The sequence below is a fragment of the Myotis brandtii genome, unplaced genomic scaffold (genome assembly GCF_000412655.1).
Source record: "Myotis brandtii unplaced genomic scaffold, ASM41265v1 scaffold1086, whole genome shotgun sequence".
Lineage (NCBI taxonomy): Eukaryota > Metazoa > Chordata > Mammalia > Chiroptera > Vespertilionidae > Myotis > Myotis brandtii.
In genome coordinates, this window is record NW_005353696.1 from 463,200 (window position 1) to 483,493 (window position 20,294).

Below are 20,294 nucleotides of genomic sequence, written 5' to 3' on the forward strand. Positions count from 1 at the left end.
CCTTTCTCAGCAACTCTACCTCCTTACCTCTCTTTGACCTCCTTTATTCTCCTTCACAGCCTGGCCTTTGACTTCTTGGCCTCTTCTTCCCCTTCTGCCTGCAAAGCCCTGCCCCTCCTGGGGTCTCCTTCACACCCCCACCTCTCTGGTCCCATCCTTTCTGCCGCCAAACCCCTGCATTCCTCAACAGCTCGGCCTGGTCGGCTTTAGCCACATTTGGGGTCCGTGCCCCTGGGCTGGGAAAAGAGTGCGTGGCGCAAAGTGGGGGCAAGAACCCCCTCGGCGGTGGCTCCCCGCCTCGCCCCCCTCCGCCCCTCCGGAGCCCGGGTTGCGGCGCTTCCTGGGCGGATGGTTGGGACTCGCTGCAGCAGCTGCGGTTCTGCTGTGTCATGCAAGAAGAGGGCGGCCGGCGCTGGAGGGGGAGGAGGGGAGGAACCTGATCTCTCCGGTAGCGAAGGGCTGGAGGCTAACACCGAGCTCCCCCGAGCCTCCCTGGAGCAGGGAGGGCTCCGCTACCTCGGGGGGCCCTCCCCGCGGGCAGATGGTAAGTGGGGCGGCGCAGGTGGTCGCCTTGGGAAGGGAGCGCGCAGGGGGGTTAGGCGGGGAGGTGGGGAGAACTAGGAGTCACCCGGGCCAAACCGAAGGAGCCCAGTGGCCAGCTGAGAGGGACCTAGGCCAGAATAAGGGTGACCAGGAAAACGCAGCCATAATTACCATTCAAATAACGGCCCGCAGTTGACTCAGGCTCCAGAGGAGTTGTGCGTCCCCAACCCAGGACAGAGCTAGAGGCGATCATTCGGGGTTTGAGACCCATCATCCCACCAGCACTGGTTCTTCAGGGGAGAGCTGAGTAGTCAAAGTCAACATGCACCCGATTCCTACAGCCTGGCTGAGCGCGAGGAGCTGACCTGTTTAAAAGTAGGGAACGGTATGGAAACCTGCCCAACCTCACTTTAGCCACGAAAATAATAATGCTCTTGGCCAGTGGCCTCAGACAAACAGCCACTGGAGCAATTAAACAATCGATAGGAAGAACAGCTTCGTTCCCCGCACCGCCCTCCCTCCACCAGAGTCATTTGTCCTGCTGAAAGGAGAACAAGCCTGTGCGCTTATGGTCCCTCGCCTCCATCCCCTCCAGCCTCCGCCCCACACAAGCTGCCGACCCCACTCCTCACCTGCTATCTGACCATGATGAGGGGACGGCCTTCACCTCTGAACAATTTCACCTCCACTGCCCTTTCCCAGAGGGGCTTCAGAAACACAGAACTGAGAGCAGTGGGTGTAGGGACAGGCTGGGCACATGTGGACATTATTGCTTTTACCTGAGTGCAGTTCTCAGGAAAACCTTTTATTATTATTATTATTATTATTATTATTATTTTATTCCTTTCCATTCACTCCTGGAAATTTTAAAGTGTTTTCTGAAACATCTTTTTTTTTTTTTATTTTAATGCCAGTCATATGTTTAGAAAAGTAAGGGGTTGGTGGGATTCACGGAAAGGCTAATGACTGTCTCCAAAGCACATGCTGTTGCTAAGGGAACTCGGGCTCCTGCTTTCCAATCACCAGCGTGTTCTGCGCCAGTCACATTTCTCAGGGTGTTATTACAATGAATGGCGTTTGGTTAGAAGCGTTCCTGCCTGTGTTGTAGCATCCTGCAGGATCGTCGATGGCCTCACACCCACGTATCTTGTTTTCCTAATTTGATTTCTGTATTTGCGTCACTGCCAGGGACAGCAGACTAGACCAGTCAGGTTCACTTCCTGTTTCTCAGAACTGGTCTATATTTGGTCTCCTAGCACTAGCTGGTAAAACATTATCAAACTGATCCTCTTGGAAAGAAATTCGTGCTTTCTGTGAAAACAAATTAGTCCAATTAAACACTAATTTGCGTGGAACATGTCATCATTTGAGGAATAAAGTAGACTGCCCGTTTTCCATTTGAGGAACCCATTCTTGAAATGGAAAGCCTAGGTCCTAGGAAAACCCGTCATCTTTATTTTCTTTTACCCAGAATCTTCATTCCTCAGCATTAGAAGTAAAACAAACTCGAGTAGAGAGTAGATTTAGGATGATATTTCTAAAATGAAGCCCAAAAAAATACACATTGAAGCTGGGGAACTCATTTAGGCCAAATAAGGCACAGAATTGAGTGGAATCCAGGCCCCGGGAGCACAGGGTTAGCACTGGGACTCAGAGAACACAGTGTGATCACAAGGCTACACGACAAATAGGAGCCCATCACTCTGAGGACTATTTGTCTCTTACCAATCCCTTGTGTCCCTTGCTTTTTCCCCCAGTTCCTTCCTCTTTATAACAAGGATATCACGAAAGCAATATCATAAAGATAAGCACTATGTAAACAGTTTGGTGGGTCCTGATGTAGATAATTTGTTTAGATGGGAAATATAAGATGTATTTGGCATTGAGGAAAGGTCAGCTGACTGAAAGTTAGGAAATTTGCTCCCATTTCTATAGACCAGATGACCTTGGGCGAGCCAGTCCAGGCCTTTCTTCTCCTGTCAATTTCCTCATGGAAGCTTAACAACAGTGCTGGACTCAAAGATGTCTAAGTTTCCTTCCATTTGCAAAATTCTGTGATTATATTGAATTTCAATTTTAGCTGGATTTTGCCATGTTACATTTTGACACTGAAACTGTAATACCTATCCATAGTGACCTTGGAGGAAATTGTAATGGGAAATGAGTTGCTGTTGATACATCATTGTCAGTTTTCAGACAATCAAATGAAATTGATCTTACTCTCAATGTACTTACTCTGCTTGTGTAGTGATGTTGTAGCAGCAACAGAAAGGATATAAAATTGTATGGGAAGGGCTTTAAGTCACGTTAGATTTAGTTAACCCAAAATACTTGGATGAGCAAAACAGTGGAATGATGAAAAAGAGCTACACAAGAAATAAATAATCAACTGAATCCTCATGGAGCTAATACCTATTTACCAGTATTTTAAATACTGATAGGCAAAAATATACCTAGCACAGATTTTTGAAATTTTCAGATTCAAGATATTAAGAAGCAGCATGAAGAAATGTGAGACTTGTGCCAGAGAGAAAAAACCCCACTTTGAAACCCCACTCTGCCAGTTGATTTATTCATTATTGAGTGCCTGCTCTGTGTCAGGTACTATGCTAGACACTGGGAATACAAAGACAAATAAGATAGTCTGCTTCAAAGGAACTTATAGTATAATGAGGAGACAGATAAGTACACAGTTGATCACACAACAGTGAGATGATATCAACAAGAGAGCTCAGAGGGGTACCCAACCACGGCTGGCCATAGCCAAGGTCCCTAACCATAGAAGATGAAGAGGAGTTCTGAAAGATAAGTAGAAGTAATACAGACAAGTGGGCAAGTTAAAGAGAAATGTATTTCAAGTTAAAAAAAAAAAAGTACTATGTGTGAAGTCCTGGAGGTGAAAAGGTTACCCAGAGAGTTGGGAGGGAAGGACAGTGCCCAGGAAAGCAGTAGATGCTCAGTTAATACATTGTGTGGATGCACGTCAGGAGTTCTGAAGGATACGCCTAGAAAGATCAGTAAGGTCTTGTATGTCTTCCTGAGAAGTTTCAATTTATCCTAAGACTGATGGAGAACCAATGATAAATTTTAAGGAGTATGTCGATTTTAGAAAGATCATTACAGTTCGAAGAATTTATTAGTGTGAGTAACACTGTAAAACAAACAGACTAGTTAGGACATTAGCATTATAGGTAGCAAATGATGGACATCTAAACTACGGTAGCAAGAATGGAAATGGAGAGAGCAGAAGGATTCAAGACATATTTAGGATAATAGAACCAACTGAATTTTATTATTGATTTTATCTGCAGGATTAGGAATAGAAGTAGATTTATGACTTAGGTAAATGGCAGAATAGTGGTACCTTTTGCCAAGATGGAGACTTCAGGAGGAAACAGGTTTAGGAGGGAAGGTAATGAGTTTAATTTGAAACATGTTGAGTTTGAAGTGTCCGTGGGATATCAAAGTGAAGCTTTCTATTATGTAATTGAACAGGGAAGTCTAGAACTCAGGAGAGAGATCTATGCAGGAATCATCAGAATGTGATAATGTGATGGTTTATGAGAGTAGATGACATACCCAACAGAAAAGGTATAGCATGAAAAGAGAAGAGGAACTACTCTGAAAACTTATGGAAATTACAACATTTAAAAGGTGAGAAAACAAGCATACAAAGGAAGAACGTCCAGAGAGGTAGCAGGACCAGGAACAAGTAGTTTCAGAGAAGCCAAGGGAGGAATTGGCAACAGTATTAAATGCTAGAGAAAGGTCAAGAAAAATGAGGACTGAAAGTCCTCGGACTTAGTAACAAGGAGGTCATTGTTGTGTTTGGCAAGAAGGAGTTTATTGGGGTAGTAACCAGATTGCAGTGGATTGAGGAGTAGAGGAGGTAGATAGAGGAAGTTCTTCTGGATAAGAAGGACTAAAGGGCAAGTAGAAGGGAGAAATAAAGGTATTGGGAAGAGAATAAAAGCATGGTCTGTTAAGGCTGCATAGGAAAAGAAGGAAATAATACAGCAATACCAAACTTTTTATTCTGTGAAGCCCTCTCCAAATTAAATGGCATCACCATCCACCAATTGCTCAAGTTAAAAAACACATGTACATGATTCTTCTCTTTTCCTCAGTCCTCACATCGAATCCATGAGGAATTCAGCTCAACCCTCCCTCCAAAACACTTTCACAATCTATTTCTATCTCTACTGCTACCACCCTAATATAAGAACCATCTTCTGGGCTGCTGTAATAGCGTTTTAATTGGTCTTCTTACTTCCACTCTTGCTCCTACACTCCCCAGCACAGCCAGAGTGACATAAAGCATAAAACATAAATCAGATCTTATTTCTTCTCCTTTTACAATCCCTCCATGTCTTCTGATTGCACTTGGAATAAAGTCCAGACTCCTTTGCTGGCCTACAAAACCCTGTGTGGCATCCCAGTCTCCTCTCCCACCACTGTCCCCCCTCCCCCCGCCCCAACTCCAATCACACTGGCCTTTTGGATACTCCTCAATCACATTGGATTTGCTCTTATTTTAAAGGACTCACCCCAGATATTTCCTTTTTCCTGGAATAGTCTTTTGATCATTCTAATCTCTGTTTAAATGTCACCTCCTCAAAGAGGCCTGTCCTCGCTGCCCTTACTAACGTATCTTTCTCTGTCTACCTTCCCAACCATCCCATGTATTTTTTTTCAGAGTAGTAAAACTTTATTACTATTTGTTTTTATTGTTTAAACCCTAAGAGGATTTCTGGCACATATTAGGCACTTAAAAATGTTCATTGGATGTTTATAGAAGGAAAAAGAGAGGAGACATTGATTATTAGAAATGAGAGGCATGAAGGATCAGAGCCTGGTGTGGTTGAGGGATGGCCAGTGATGATGGATTACTAGGCTTTTCAGATTCCAGGAGTGGGAGAGTTACTAGCTGTGTGACATTGGGCATTCATATTCTCTGAGGTTCACATTGTGATTAATAATAACATGTACATCACAGGGCTGTTAGAAAAATTAAATAGTATAGCGATAGGTATAAAGCAGTCTTGTCAAGCTATTATCAGGAAATCAGGACTTCTGCAAAGCAATTTATAACCTCTGCACGTGAACACTTCATGTGAGCTCCCCTGTAATGGAGTTAACATTTGATGATTTTTTTTTATTAGGGAAAAATGCCTAAGTTGTGACTTAAAAAAAAATCAGGATACCTGAAAGAACCTGGATATTAGATTACTTAAGACGAAACCAAAACACTCCTACAAATTAATAAGAAAAGCAGCAAAAACCCTGGGAGATTGGGCAAAGAGTTTGACAGATTATAGTTAAAGAAATACAAATGGATCTGTTAAATATGTAAAAAAGCTCACCCTTTCTCATAACAACAGATATACAAATTACAATGCAATGCGATGTGTATTTTACATATCAGGTTGGCACAAATAAAAAAGTTTAGTAGCTCCCTGGCCAGTGTTGCTCGGTGGTTAGACCGTCAGCCTGCACACTTGAAGAGTCGTGGGTTCGAATCCCAGTGAAGGGCACATACCTGAGTTGTAGGTTTGCTTCTTGACCCTGTTAGAGGCTCTGGCCACGTGCAGGAGGCAACCAGTTGATGTTTCTCTCTCACATCGATGTTTCTCTCCCTCCCTCCTTTCCTTCTACTCTCTCTAAAAAGCAATAGAAAAAAAATATCCTCAGGTGAAAATTAACAACAACAACAAAAAAAGTTTAATAGCATACTTTGTTTGCCAGGCTGGGAAGAGGGTGAACATTGTCAGTAGGAGTGAAACCTCTGTGGAGGGCAACCTAGCAGTATTTATCAAAATTTTAAATGTACAAGCCTTTGACCTAGCAATTCCACTTTTATATATTTATCCAATAGATACATTCACACATCTATTGAAGGATGACTCTTCTAGGGTCTTCACTGACTATTTATGCTAAAGACGGAAAACAACCTACATGTCTATCAGTAGAGATGGGGTTAAATAAATTAGGGTACAGTTATATAAGTGAAAGGTAGGCAGCTGTTTAAAAATTGTGAAGTGGTTTAGTGTACTGATCTGAAAAGATCTTCACGATCCATTGCTACATTTAAAAAAAAAAGATGAAGAACAACATGTATTTTGCTAGTATTGTATTTCTTTTTAAAGACTATTAACTTTTTTTTTCTTGGTCTGAGAAACATCTATGAGAAGGGAAAATAGAGCCGGGCAAGAGCAGATGTGGGGAGACCAGCTGAGAAGGTATTTCAGCAACTCAAGTCAGAGATGCTGGTTTCCCGGACTAGGGTGGTGGCATGTACAGGAAGAGAACTGATCAGTGTTAAGAGTTATTTTTAAAAACGTGTCCATTTAAATGGAGAGGGAGGTCGTGTCATGGTTGACTTGAGAATTCCTCCAAGATCAGAGGCATGAGTACAGGTGTCAGTCACCAAGATGGAGAATCCCGAGACAATAACAGAATTCCCAGGATGACTCTTCTAACATCTGTCAGTGAAGAGCCTAAAAGAGTCATCCTTCAATACATGTGTGAATGTACCTATTGGATAAATATATAAAAGTAGAATTGCTAGGTCAAAGGCTTTGTACATTTAAAAATGTGATACATACTGCCGGATTGCCCTCCACAGAGGTTGTACCAACTTTCACTCCTATTGGCAATGTTCACCCTCTTCCCAGCCTGGCAAACAGAAAGTGGTGATGCCTACTGCAGACTTAATGATACAGGCCTTAAGTCAGAAGAGCTGCTGGAACTGGGTGTATAAATTTGGGAGAAGATTGCTTAAAGAGGGAAGATAGGATCAAAAGAATAGAAGCCTTGGGACTAAGCTCTGCTCATTTAGGGATTGGATAAAAGGAAAGAGCTGGCAATGGAGACTGAGAATCAGAAACCAGAAAAATAAAACCAGGAAATTACGGGGCCAAAGAAACCAAGAGAACAATACGTTAAAGAGGATCATGTTAACTGTTGCCAAAATGTCCAAGAAGGTCATTATAACTTGTTTCTCTCATAAACCCTAAGCTTCCCGAGAGTTGGGATTATTTTATTTATTTTTGTATCCTCGGGGCTTGCCCTGTGTCTCACACATAATAAATAATCACTAAAATTTCATTAAATTGGAAAGAGAGACAATGACACCGAGAGACAGACAGGCAGAGATACTGAAAGATAGCAGAATGCACCTTTGGGCCTCAAAAAATAAATAAGACATATTCCCTTGAACTTTGCTGCAAATCAAACCTGATCTTAGAAAAGCAGGGAGCCAAAACCGGTTTGGCTCAGTGGATAGAGCGTCGGCCTGCGGACTCAAGGGTCCCGGGTTCGATTCCGGTCAAGGGCATGTGCCTGGGTTGCGGGCACATCCCCGATGGGGGATGTGCAGGAGGCGGCTGATCGATGTTTCTCTCTCATTGATGTTTCCGAATCTCTATCTCTCTCCCTTCCTCTCTGTAAAAAATCAATAAAATATATTAAAAAAAAAAAAAAAAAAGAAAAGCAGGGAGGTTCTGCTCCCCGATTTTACTCTGTGCCGACACATTGATTGAGCTCTCACAGTGCCATACCGTTGCGATGTTAAATGCCCCCCGCAAACATCTTGATGAGTCGCTTTCACCTGGGTCTGGTCATTCTGAGTCATTTTTGTCTTTATTTAGCTTCTGAGTGATGACAAAAAGGGCAATTGGCTTTTCTCATCTATCTGACTCTGTCCTACCACCTTGAATGAGTTGATGGAGCCTGGAGGATCCGTTCTGGTGCCACCACAGTTCTGTAATAACTGTAACCCCTCACCAGCATGCCCAGCCCTAGCTTCCCACCAAAGAAAAGGATGACTCTTGGCAGGGAGAGAGGTATCGCCCCTTAGAGAAACCTCCAGCTTCTCAACCTGTTACTGTTTCTGCAGAGAGGAGCTATGAGGAGAGAACGGACAGGATTCCAAAGGAGAAAAGGTTCCTACCCTGTCCTGGGAACATGGAAACCTGCATAGCCACAGAGATGGCATGACCTTTTGGTGCAGTGTCCTTGAATTTGAAACTAAAATAATAGATGTCGTTTAAACAATATTGAAAATGTTATGACATCCTGTATTATGTAGTTAGAGCAAGGGTTAGCAGAAGTGTTATGGAAAGGGCCAGATGGGAAATTTTTTAGGCTTTGTGGGCCAGCTACTTAACTCGCCACTGTAGTGTGAAAGCAGTCACAGACAATGAGTAAATGAATGAGCATGGCTGTGTTCCAATGAAAACTTTATTTATGGGCACCGAGACTTGCATTTCATGTATCACTCACATGTCTGAAATATTAGTCTTCTTTTTATCTTTTTTAGCTACTTAAAAATTTGAAAATCATTCTTAGCTCTTAGGCCATACAGAAATATGGGGTGGGTTGGATTTGGCCAGTGGACAGTAGTGATTTAGCAAACATAAAGGTCATGTCATGAGAAAGATGTTCAGAAGCATAACTTGTGAAGAAAATAACCTGTTCATATACAGGGATTGGCAAAAGTAGGTTTACAGTTGTGAGTATGCGAAACAGAGTTAATAAAGTCATTATAATAATCATAACCTGCATGTCTTTTTCCATATGAACAACTGCCCACCCCTTTAAACCTCTTTATTTTAACTTCTCAAGTTTATTTGAACATATAAACACATTTTCCCACATCTGACTTATCTGGAAATAAAGTATATCTGGAAATAAAGTATATCTCCTCAGTTCAGTATTATATAACACTTTGCCCCTTCTCTCCTTGTGATGAATGAATGTGCAGGAATGTAGTATTTTTACACACCAAGAGCGGACTTAGGAGTTTTAATAACATTTAAAAACTGCATTAAATTCCTTCAATAAGTACTCATTAATGCTACCTTTTTAATAGTGCAGTACTGAGTGTTACAGAGTTAGAGCTAAAAGAGGATAGAGGATGATAGGTAGATTATAGATAGATAAAAGATAGATAGATAGATAGATAGATAGATAGATAGATAGATAGATAGAAATCTAGAGGCTGATAGGTGTCAGTGAGAATTGTTTGGATGTAGCATAATATAAATGTAGTCACTTAAGCAACAGATAGGCTGTTAGACAAAACTACGTTTAAATCTGAGCTCTTTTGTGTCCCAGATGTGTGACCACATAAGCTTCAGTTTCCGATTTTTAGAATGGGGATAAAAAACCTATTTCTCAATGAGGTTGTAGGGATTAAATGAGACTGTGCCTACCAGCTAGCGTGGTACCCAGTACATGGTAAGTCATCAGTAAACGGGAGCTGTTGTTGTATTAACCAACACGGAGGTATATAATTTGTTCAAAAGAAGCATACACGATCAAAGGCAAAGCAGAGTGACCTTGTGAGTCAAGAACTTATGAACACAAACCTGAGGATTGATGCCTGGTAGAGAAGGTTGGGGTGAAAGTAAAAGCAGAAGTGACATGGTCACAGGAACATACATCAGGCAGCCAGACAGTTGTCTTGCCTTTGCTTCCCTAGTAACCAGCTGCTGGATTGTCTAAGGAGCTACACTTGTAGGTCTGGCTCTCCAACCTCCCCAATGCTTAACTGCCAATTCTAATGGGGAGAAAGTGTATCATCAGTACAAACCCCAGCATCTTGCTTCCTTCCAGTCAGGTAGCTGTGAGCCTCAGACACCTGTAGCTCCCTGCTACTATGCCTCCCGCTCCTATGTTTATCCAATTCTGGGTTTCCACCTTGACCTCCACACTTCAGTCTCTGGTCATTCTGCCTTGTATGACAGTCCCTCCCTGTAGATTTGGGACCCAGTCCCGAACCCTGGCCTACTTCACCATGACTCTGACATCTTATTTAGCTTATCTCTAACCAGTCCTCTTCCCCAGAGGGTTGTGTGCTACTGCCCACACCCCTGTTGTAATTCCCTTAAACTATGGTACACAGGTGGTTTACCCTTCATACTGGATTGTTCAGTATTAAAGACTTCCTGAACTTGATCTTGGTGTGAGATATCAAGTCTTGCACAGCTCGGCTGCCTTAATCCAAGCCAGCTTCTGTATTCACGACCCCTGCCCTGGGAGTACTCCCCACACCAGTCCTGGTTCATGCTCTCAACCACTGGCCATGTGTTGTCAACTAGTCCTAGCAAGACTTGTGATCCTGTTATGGCAACGTCAGGAATGCTTTCCCAATTCAAATGACAAAATTATTGGCACAGGGCCACAATTTAGAGGTAATGGAGAACTTTAACATCTATGGACAAACTCGTTCTGTGGAAAATGAGCATCAAATAAAGTTAGCATGACTTCAATTTAAACTAATTGCTTAGCTCTGGGTGATGTGTCTCTGTTGGTTGGGCCTTGCCCTGTACACCACAGGGTTGGCAGTTGGGTTCCTGGTTCAGATGCATGCTTGGGTTGCGGGCTCAATTCCCAGTAGGGGATGTGCAGGAGGCGGCTGATTAATGTTTCACCCTCACATTGATGTTTTTCTCTTTCTCCCTCTCCCTTCCAAGGAACCCATTCTAAAAAGCAATAAAAATATATTAAAAATAAATAAAAAGAAACAAATTACTCTTTGAATAGGTACAACTCTTCTGTGCTTAATTCTAGCCAGCTAAGAAGAATGTGTTGGTGAGGTACAAGTGACAAACAACTTAAATTAAATGACCATGGCATCCTTGAATTGGTTATAGCCAGAGAGGCAATTCTGTACTTTCCAATATGACCCAAGGAAGACTTGAATAAGTTAAGACAAAATATGGACATGAGGCTCTGTCTGGCCAGAAACTAGGAAAATGATCTCAAAAGGAGTAAAATGACTTAAAACTTAAATTCTTATAAAGCCAGTAATTTCCATGAAGAATAGGGAGCATCTGGTAAAGATCAGTGTGGCTGCTCAAGAAGTGTTCTGATAAGTTCATATTTTTATTTATTTATTTTATCCTCACCCGAGGATATGTTTACAATTATTTGAGAGGAGATGAGAGAGAGAGAGAGAGAGAGAGAGAGAGAGAGAGAGAGAGAGAGACATCAATGTGGGAGAGAAACGTGTATCGGTTACCTCCATAAGTGCCCCAACTGGGTATTGATCTGGCAACCTAGGTATGTGCCCTGACTGGGAATTGAACATACCACCTTTTTGGTGTATGGGACAATGCTCTAATAGAGTCACATGACCAGGGCCAAGCTTGAATTTTTAAAGGATATGTACAAAAGGTAGCAGGGTATAAAACAAACCTCAAAAGAAGGGCTCAAATCTGTGAAAAGAATGCCAGAGGGCTAACATCAAGAGACAGCTAGGACAGTGATGGCGAACCTATGACACGCGAACTCATTTTTTTGGTTGATTTTTCTTTGTTAAATGGCATTTAAATATATAAAATAAATATCAAAAATATAAGTCTTTGTTTTACTATGGTTGCAAATATCAAAAAATTTCTATATGTGACATGGCACCAGAGTTAAGTTAGGGTTTTTCAAAATGCTGGCACACCGAGCTCAAAAGGTTTGCCATCACTGAGCTAGGATCTATGGAAAGTACTGAAGACAATTCATGGTTTTTTGTGTGTTTGTTTTTGCTTATGAGTATAGTAAGAATATTATGAAGATGGGGTAGTGCTATTGAATGTTAATCATTAACTGAAAACCAGAACCATTCCATTATAGCATTTTCTAGATTCTAAGGATCAAGCTTTTTCCCTCATATTTTTCATAGTTTTAAAATAAAAAATATCTTTTTTAAAAATATATCTTTATTGATTTCAGAGAGGAAGGGAGAGGGAGAGAGAAATAGAAACATCAATGATGAGAGAGAATCATTGATCAGCTGTCCCCTGCACTCCCTCTATTGGAGATTGAGCTCACAACCTGGGCATGTGCTCTTGTCTGGAATTGAACCAGAGACCCTTCAGTCCACAGGCCGACGCTCTATCCACTGAGCCAAACTGACCTGGGCCAGAAAATATCTTCAATAGATATGCTTGATAGTTATGTGGTAGTATTTGTGGAGAGGAGGGCTCTAAGAATAGTAATTAAATGGTGGTGCAGTATATAATAACTAGAGGCCCACTGCACAAATTCGTGCACGGGTGGGATCCTGCTGCCTGGGCCGGCTGGGGGGAGGGTACCCAAGCGGTTGGCGGGCTGGCCCTGCCCCCTGGTCGAACTCTGGTGGAACCTGGTCGAGGGGACAATTTGCATATTACCCTTTTATTATATAGTGTCTTTAGAATAGAGGGTATATGGAATTCTTTTCACTCGGCTCTTCTAGCATTAATCCCACTTTGTGTCCTAAAAGTGGCAGTGCTGCCAGGGGCCACCAAAGGTAAGAAAGAGTCAGAAAGGAATTTGGAGGCCACAGTCAGAAGTGTGATGCCCATGGAGGGAGCAGAAAAGGGTGGATGAGCACTACTGAAGAATGGAAGAGTTGCAGATGCTAGAGACAGGACTGAAACGGGAAAGGAATACTGTGGTCAAAACCTCTAAGGAAGGGTAACAAAGAGACCATGGCTGACTTACAGAAGCCAAGTCACTGTCACAGAAGGCATGGGGACGGTGTCTTAGTCAGTTTGAGTTGCTGTAACAAATACCATAGACTGGGTGACTTAAACCAAAATGTTTACTTCTCATAGTTCCGGAGGCTGGGAAGTTCACCACCACGGTGCCAGCAGATTCAGTGTCTGCTGGGAGCCCACTTCCTGGTTTGCAGAAAAGGACCTTCTTGCTGCCTCCGTACATGAAGACAGAGATCGTGTCTCTGGTGTGTCTTCTTATAAGGGTACTAATCCCGTTCATGGGAGCTCCACCTGATTAACTCCCCAAAGCCCCACCTCCAAATATCATCGTATTGGGATTAGAGTTCAACATATGAAGGGGTGGGGGCGGGGGGAGAGGGCACACAAATGTTCCATGAATAGCAGATAGAGAGAGGGGATGTGTGTTGAAAAAACCAGGCATGATCAAGATGCAGGGAAGGATAAAATAACTGCTACGAAGATACTCAGGAACAATATGGAAGAGGGGGTCAGTGGATAATGGCGTGGGTGAGGCAGAACATTTTGAACTTGACTAACATGTGGTATGTGGATATGACTGGGCCTTGCCTCTTCTGAATCACTGCGGTGATTGACTTAAAGCCCCAGGGCTCCAGGGTCCACCTTGGTTAGCTCCAGTTGACCCAGGGAGGGCTCCTCTGAGAATATGTTTAAATCAGGATATGGGTCTGGGGTCACAAACCAGGAAAAAACATTGCCAAGTGACAAAGTGGTAAGTAAGATCCTGAGTTAAAAAAAAAAAAAAGTCCAAATAAGTAACAGAGAACAAAGTAGCCAAAAGATAGAGACTTTACCAGAATAAATTCAGGGGAGAGTAGACGTGTGGTCTAAGCCTACTGGATCTCTGAAACCTATGTTAAAGAAGGAATTTAGCCCTGGCCGGGTGGCTCAGATGGTTGGAGTGTTGTTCCATACACCAAAAGGTTGCGGGTTTGATCCCTGATCAGGGCACATACGGGAGGCAACCTGATGGATGTTTCTCTCTCACATCATTGTTTCTCTGTCTCCCTTCCTCTCTAAAATCAATGAAAACATATTCTCAGGGGAGGGTTAAAAAGAAAAAAGGAATTTAGAGAACCTAAAGATCAGTAGGCCATGAGAAAAATGTTCCAACCACATTTGATTAGACCTTCAGAAACTGGTACACCCAGGTGGCCCCTATGTTGCTTGAATATAAAGAGATTAGTACCTAAGGAGGGACTATGTCTTTTCATGATTTTAACTCTAGTTTCTACCATGTTAATAGTGGTAAAATAAATGAGTTTTCAAATGGCTGAGTATTTGTCATTCTCTATTAAAAACAATTATCTTGATATTTAAAGATATAGTCCTTACCTTAGTTGTCTTCTCCTATGCATTTTCTTACCCAGCTAGTCATGTAGCTCTGGGAAAACAGACTCCTCCTTTATCTCAGGAGGTAGGGCATGAGGTCCAGGCTAAGCCAATCAGTGAATCAGTACCACAAACAAAATAAAAAGCTAAAGGAGATATTCTAGATCATAAAAATATATATGTAATAGTGTCCTTAATATATAAAGAGAGCTTAAAGGCTTATAAGAAAAAGACAACATCTCAAAAGAAGAATGGGTAAAAACATGAAAAGGCAAAAAGAGAAAAAGGGATTCGATTAAAATGAAAAAGGTCCAGTCTTACTAGTAATTAAATAAATGCAAATTAAAATAAAACCAAAAGTCTTTGTGCCTAGCAAAATGTCAGGAAATTTAAAATGATATCTTGCATGGCTAAAGATGCTGGGAATAAGCACCCTCATATAATCTTGGCATTTAAATTGGTCATGCATTCTGGAGAGCAATTGGCATTGTATATAAAAAACCTTAACATGTGCAAACTATTTAACACGGTAACTTCATTTTAAGGCTTTATCTTAAGGAAACAAACCAGAATCACTCACAAAATGTAATGTAAAAGAATACTTAGTATGCTATTCTTTACAATATTGAACACTTGGAGATAACCTACTATAAGTGTCCAAAGGGAAGTATTGCATAAATTATAATGAATACCGATGATGAAATTTATTCATCCAGTAAAAAGCAGATTATGGGAAAGTGTCCTGACAGCAGAAAATGTTGGTCATTTATTATTAAATATATTTGCTCAGAAAGAAGACTGGACAGTTACAAAGAGAAACATTAATAATGATGATATCTTGGTAGTGGCATTACAATTCATGTTCTTCTTGGTGAGTTTTGAATATTTTAAATCCACTCAATAAACAAATGTTGCTCTTTAAGTCAGGATAAAAAAGAAATTTAAGTCAAAAAGGAAGCCCAAGGTGAATGAGGAGGGAGAAGAGAGAACTTCTCATTTTTAAATGAGTTTCAAACCTTCTGATCCATATAAACTACATCCTGTGGTACAAAAAGAGTTTCCAGATATTATCAGAGACATGCTATGAGGAGGAGAAGTATCATATGGCTGGAATTAGATGAATATACCTATTATTAGAAAAGGGAAAGGGTTCCAGAACCCACACTGACAAGCTTAATTTACTTAGGAAAACAGAGTTGGTATCAACAGGAGGCAGCATGGGTTCACGTAAATCCTTCCAAACTACACTCATCCTCCATGTCCCCCATATGCCCTACAGCATGTGATCCTCACCCCAGACTCTGACTATTATTATTCCCTTTACACTGAAGCTGAGCTGAGGCCAGAGATGTGACTTGCCCAAGATCCTGTTTGAAAGATTACAGACATATTGCTCAATCCTGACATTGGACAGAGGTTTTCATGGGATCCTTGTATGTAATATCATGGAACATGGAACAGGATATTATACAGAATTTTTAGTAGATGAAATGATTATACCCAAAAGTGTGGATTAAAAGAGCATTGTTTACCTGGAGGTTTCTAGTGGTGATAATATCTTCTCACCTATTGAGTACTCATGATATGCAAAGTGCTCTGCAAAAGTACTTTCTGTCACTTCCGTTAATCTTCCCCAACAGAAATAGGCACTCAGGCACTTTACCGTCCCCATTTATAGACGAGAAAACCAAGGCTCGGGGTGGCTAATGAACTTGCTTCTGATTAAACAGCTTGTAAGGAGGAAAGGTGAGATTTGTTACAGAAAGTCTGTTAAAGAGCCCATATGTTTAACTATTATACTAACGTGGCCCTTGGCTCCTGTTCTGCTCAACTTGGTTTTTTCCCCCCCTCTTTTATTAAAAGGAAGGTGTATTGATGCTTAGTAATGATGTAAATCCCATTTTTCTGCTAAGAATACAAAGCGGAGAGAACAGAAGGAAAGGAAGGCAAGAAAAGCAACATTTAGTGAGCTCTCCTAACGTATTAACTAGTACGTACTGTGCTGCCCTCCTTTTAGCCTCCTTTAATGTCGTTACACTTTGTAATGTAAATATGATTATCTCTATTTTCACTGATAAGCAAGTTGAGCTGGGAAGAGATCCTGATGTGTCCAAGGTCACTGGGCTACATAACAAAATCAAATACTGTTTAATTTACATCTGTCTGACTCCCAAGACCTTATTGTCTTCACTATTGGCCAATAAACATCAAATGTAAACATATAGTATTTAGTGGGAGAAAATGCAAAATCCTGCAATTGGCTTTAAAAAGTCAATGTTATAAATATAAGAAGTGGGAGATCTAGTCAACATGTCAAGTGCAAAAGGTCTGAAGATCTGGGTTGATTGTGAAGCACCATGAGTCAGTGGTATTACTGTCAGAACACTCATACAGTCTCAGATGGCGTAAACAGAAGAACTGTGTCCCGGAAAAGGGTGAGAATGCTCCTACTGGTGTGTGCACTGCTTGTACCAGATGAGAATTGCGATTAATTCTGAGGGCCACATTGTAAAAGGGACAGACTAGGCTATGGATCTCCAGAGGAGAGCAGCCAGCTAATAACAAAATATATACATACATACATGCAGGTATACATACTAGTACATAAAGATTGGATTATTTCACAAAAGTTAAACAAGTGAGAAAACCCAAGAAGTAGCTGAAAAACATCTTCAGTTAGCTGAAGGGCTGCTAGATGGAAGAGATTCTTATATTGTATAAGAACTGTAGGATAGAGGATAGAGAACTGTGGTTAGAGGGAAGCAGATTTTTGGCCAATAAATGAAAAACCAAAATATAAATGTGTCTTGCATATCATTTTAGGCACTGAAAAGCCAAGCCCAATGCTTCAGACATAGCAGGTACTCAACAAATACATGTTGAACTGAATAAGATGTCCAGTTGTTATTCAAAAATGCAACACCGTTGTCTTGTGGGGTAGTAAGCTCCCAAGAGATGTTTGAGCAAAAGCTAGGTGTTGTCTTAAAGACCCCCATCTCATTAAAAACAATGCTGACACGTTGCCCAACCCTACCTTCTTCCAAGCTATTACCTGCATTTCCCACAGCCAAACTTCCAAGAGGAGTCTTCACTCAATCCATTCCTGCCCGACTTCCAACTCTAGAAACAGTGCTCTTCAGACTTAATGACCAAACCCAATCTTATCACTCATCCTACTCCAGGGAGAAGTGCTGGCCATGTCTTCTTTGAAGGTCTCATCTCCTTTTACTTTCAGACCTCACTCTGCCCCTGTCTCCTGCTACCTCTCTGACTGTTCTTGCCCAGTCTCCTCCCCTGACTCTTCCTCCTCTGACAGCCACTGCGTGCTTTTTTCCAGGGTCTTGTTCTTGGCATTCCTCTCACTGTTTGCCCTCCTCAGGATATTCCACCCATTCTGAGCACTTAGCTACCACGGGGCACTGACTTCTGGACCTCTGTATTCAGTCCAAACGTCTCTCCTGATCTGCAGCCCTGTCTTTCATTCACACCTAGATCTCCTATAACCATAATAGACTGGCTACTCATCTTCCCTGTTGATCTTAGTTAATGTCATTACACTTCAACCTTATCTCTTTCCCTTACTCCCAGACCCCTGTCTAATCAATAACTACTAGAAGCCTGGTGCACGAATTTGTGCACCAGTGGGGTCCCTTGGCCTGGCCTGTGCTCTCTTGCAATCCAGGACCCTTGGGACTCTTGCAGTCCAGGAATCTTGCAAATCCAGGACTCTTGCAATCCAGGACTCTTGCAAACCGGCTGCCGGTTTCGGCCTGATCCTTGCAGGCCCAATTCCTGCAGTGGACCTCTAGTATGCATATAAGATCTTTGGTTAATCTCTTCCCGTCCTCTCCCCTCCACCCTTCCCTCTGAGATTCATCAGTCTGTTCCATGTTTCCATGCCTGTGCATTGAGCATCTGCCCCCTGGTGGTCAGTGCACATCATAGCTACTGTTCCAAAGGTCAAAGGGTCGAATGGTCCCTTAGGCTTTTATATATATAGAAGATGTCATCAGTGCTGCTTCTAAATCTCCCTTGGACTACTTTTCATCCCACTGCTGCTATGGTGATTGAGACCTTAATCTCTTCCTCAGTCTGTTACAGTGGCCTTCTAAGTGGGTTTCCTCGCTGGAGTCTCCCCTTAGTCCAGTTCAGCCTGCTGCAAAAGTTTTATTTTTTTAAATATGAATGATCACAACTCCCTCCTATTTAAGAATCTTACATAATAAAAGCCTGATATGCTAAGTGTCCAACAGTGTGACTATTTGACCAGTCGCTATCATGCACACTGACCACAGGGGGCAGACGCTCTGACTGTTAGTTTAGCTTGCTGCTGGGGTCTAGCTGATCGGGACTGGGTGAGTTGGGCTGGACATGCCCTGGAGCCCTCCTGCGGTCCCTCCGGAGATCCTGACGTGTCCAAGGTCACTGGGCTACGTAACAAAATCAAATACTGTTTAATTTACATCTGTCTGACTCCCAAGACCTTATTGTCTTCACTATTGGCCAATAAACATCAAATGTAAACATATAGTATTTAGTGGGAGAAAATTCAAAATCCTGCAATTGGCTTTAAAAAGTCAATGTTATAAATATAAGAAGTGGGAGATCTAGTCAACATGTCAAGTGCAAAAGGTCTGAAGATCTGGGTTGATTGTGAAGCACCATGAGTCAGTGGTATTACTGTCAGAACACTCATACAGTCTCAGATGGCGTAAACAGAAGAACTGTGTCCCGGAAAAGGGTGAGAATGCTCCTACTGGTGTGTGCACTGCTTGTACCAGATGAGAATTGCGATTAATTCTGAGGGCCACATTGTAAAAGGGACAGACTAGGCTATGGATCTCCAGAGGAGAGCAGCCAGCTAATAACAAAATATATACATACATACATGCAGGTATACATACTAGTACATAAAGATTGGATTATTTCACAAAAGTTAAACAAGTGAGAAAACCCAAGAAGTAGCTGAAAAACATCTTCAGTTAGCTGAAGGGCTGCTAGATGGAAGAGATTCTTATATTGTATAAGAACTGTAGGATAGAGGGTAGAGAACTGTGGTTAGAGGGAAGCAGATTTTTGGCCAATAAATGAAAAACCAAAATATAAATGTGTCTTGCATATCATTTTAGGCACTGAAAAGCCAAGCCCAATGCTTCAGACATAGCAGGTACTCAACAAATACATGTTGAACTGAATAAGATGTCCAGTTGTTATTCAAAAATGCAACACCGTTGTCTTGTGGGGTAGTAAGCTCCCAAGAGATGTTTGAGCAAAAGCTAGGTGTTGTCTTAAAGACCCCCATCTCATTAAAAACAATGCTGACACGTTGCCCAACCCTACCTTCTTCCAAGCTATTACCTGCATTTCCCACAGCCAAACTTCAAAGAGGAGTCTTCACTCAATCCATTCCTGCCCGACTTCCAACTCTAGAAACAGTGCTCTTCAGACTTAATGACCAAACCCAATCTTATCACTCATCCTACTCCAGGGAGAAGTGCTGGCCATGTCTTCTTTGAAGGTCTCGTTTCCTTTTACTTTCAGACCTCACTCTGCCCCTGTCTCCTGCTACCTCTCTGACTGTTCTTGCCCAGTCTCCTCCCCTGACTCTTCCTCCTCTGACAGCCACCTGCGTGCTTTTTTCCAGGGTCTTGTTCTTGGCATTCCTCTCACTGTTTGCCCTCCGCAAGATATTCCACCCATTCTGAGCACTTAGCTACCACGGGACACTGACTTCTGAACCTCTGTATTCAGTCCAAACGTCTCTCCTGATCTGCAGCCCTGTCTTTCATTCACACCTAGATCTCCTATAACCATAATAGGCTGGCTACTCATCTTCCCTGTTGATCTTAGTTAATGTCATTACACTTCAACCTTATCTCTTTCCCTTACTCCCAGACCCCT

General features: G+C 42.0%; 1 protein-coding gene across 3 annotated transcripts in view; it reads left to right on the forward strand.

The window, feature by feature from the left end:
• The first annotated feature begins 443 nt into the window (after positions 1-443).
• Positions 444-20,294, forward strand: part of MKLN1 (muskelin 1, intracellular mediator containing kelch motifs) — a 309,377-nt gene continuing 289,526 nt past the window's right edge. For all 3 annotated transcript variants that reach the window (XM_014542908.1, XM_014542906.1, XM_014542914.1), the window contains exon 1: positions 444-544. The gene's annotated coding sequence lies outside the window, so the exon portion shown is untranslated. The remainder of the gene's footprint in view (positions 545-20,294) is intronic.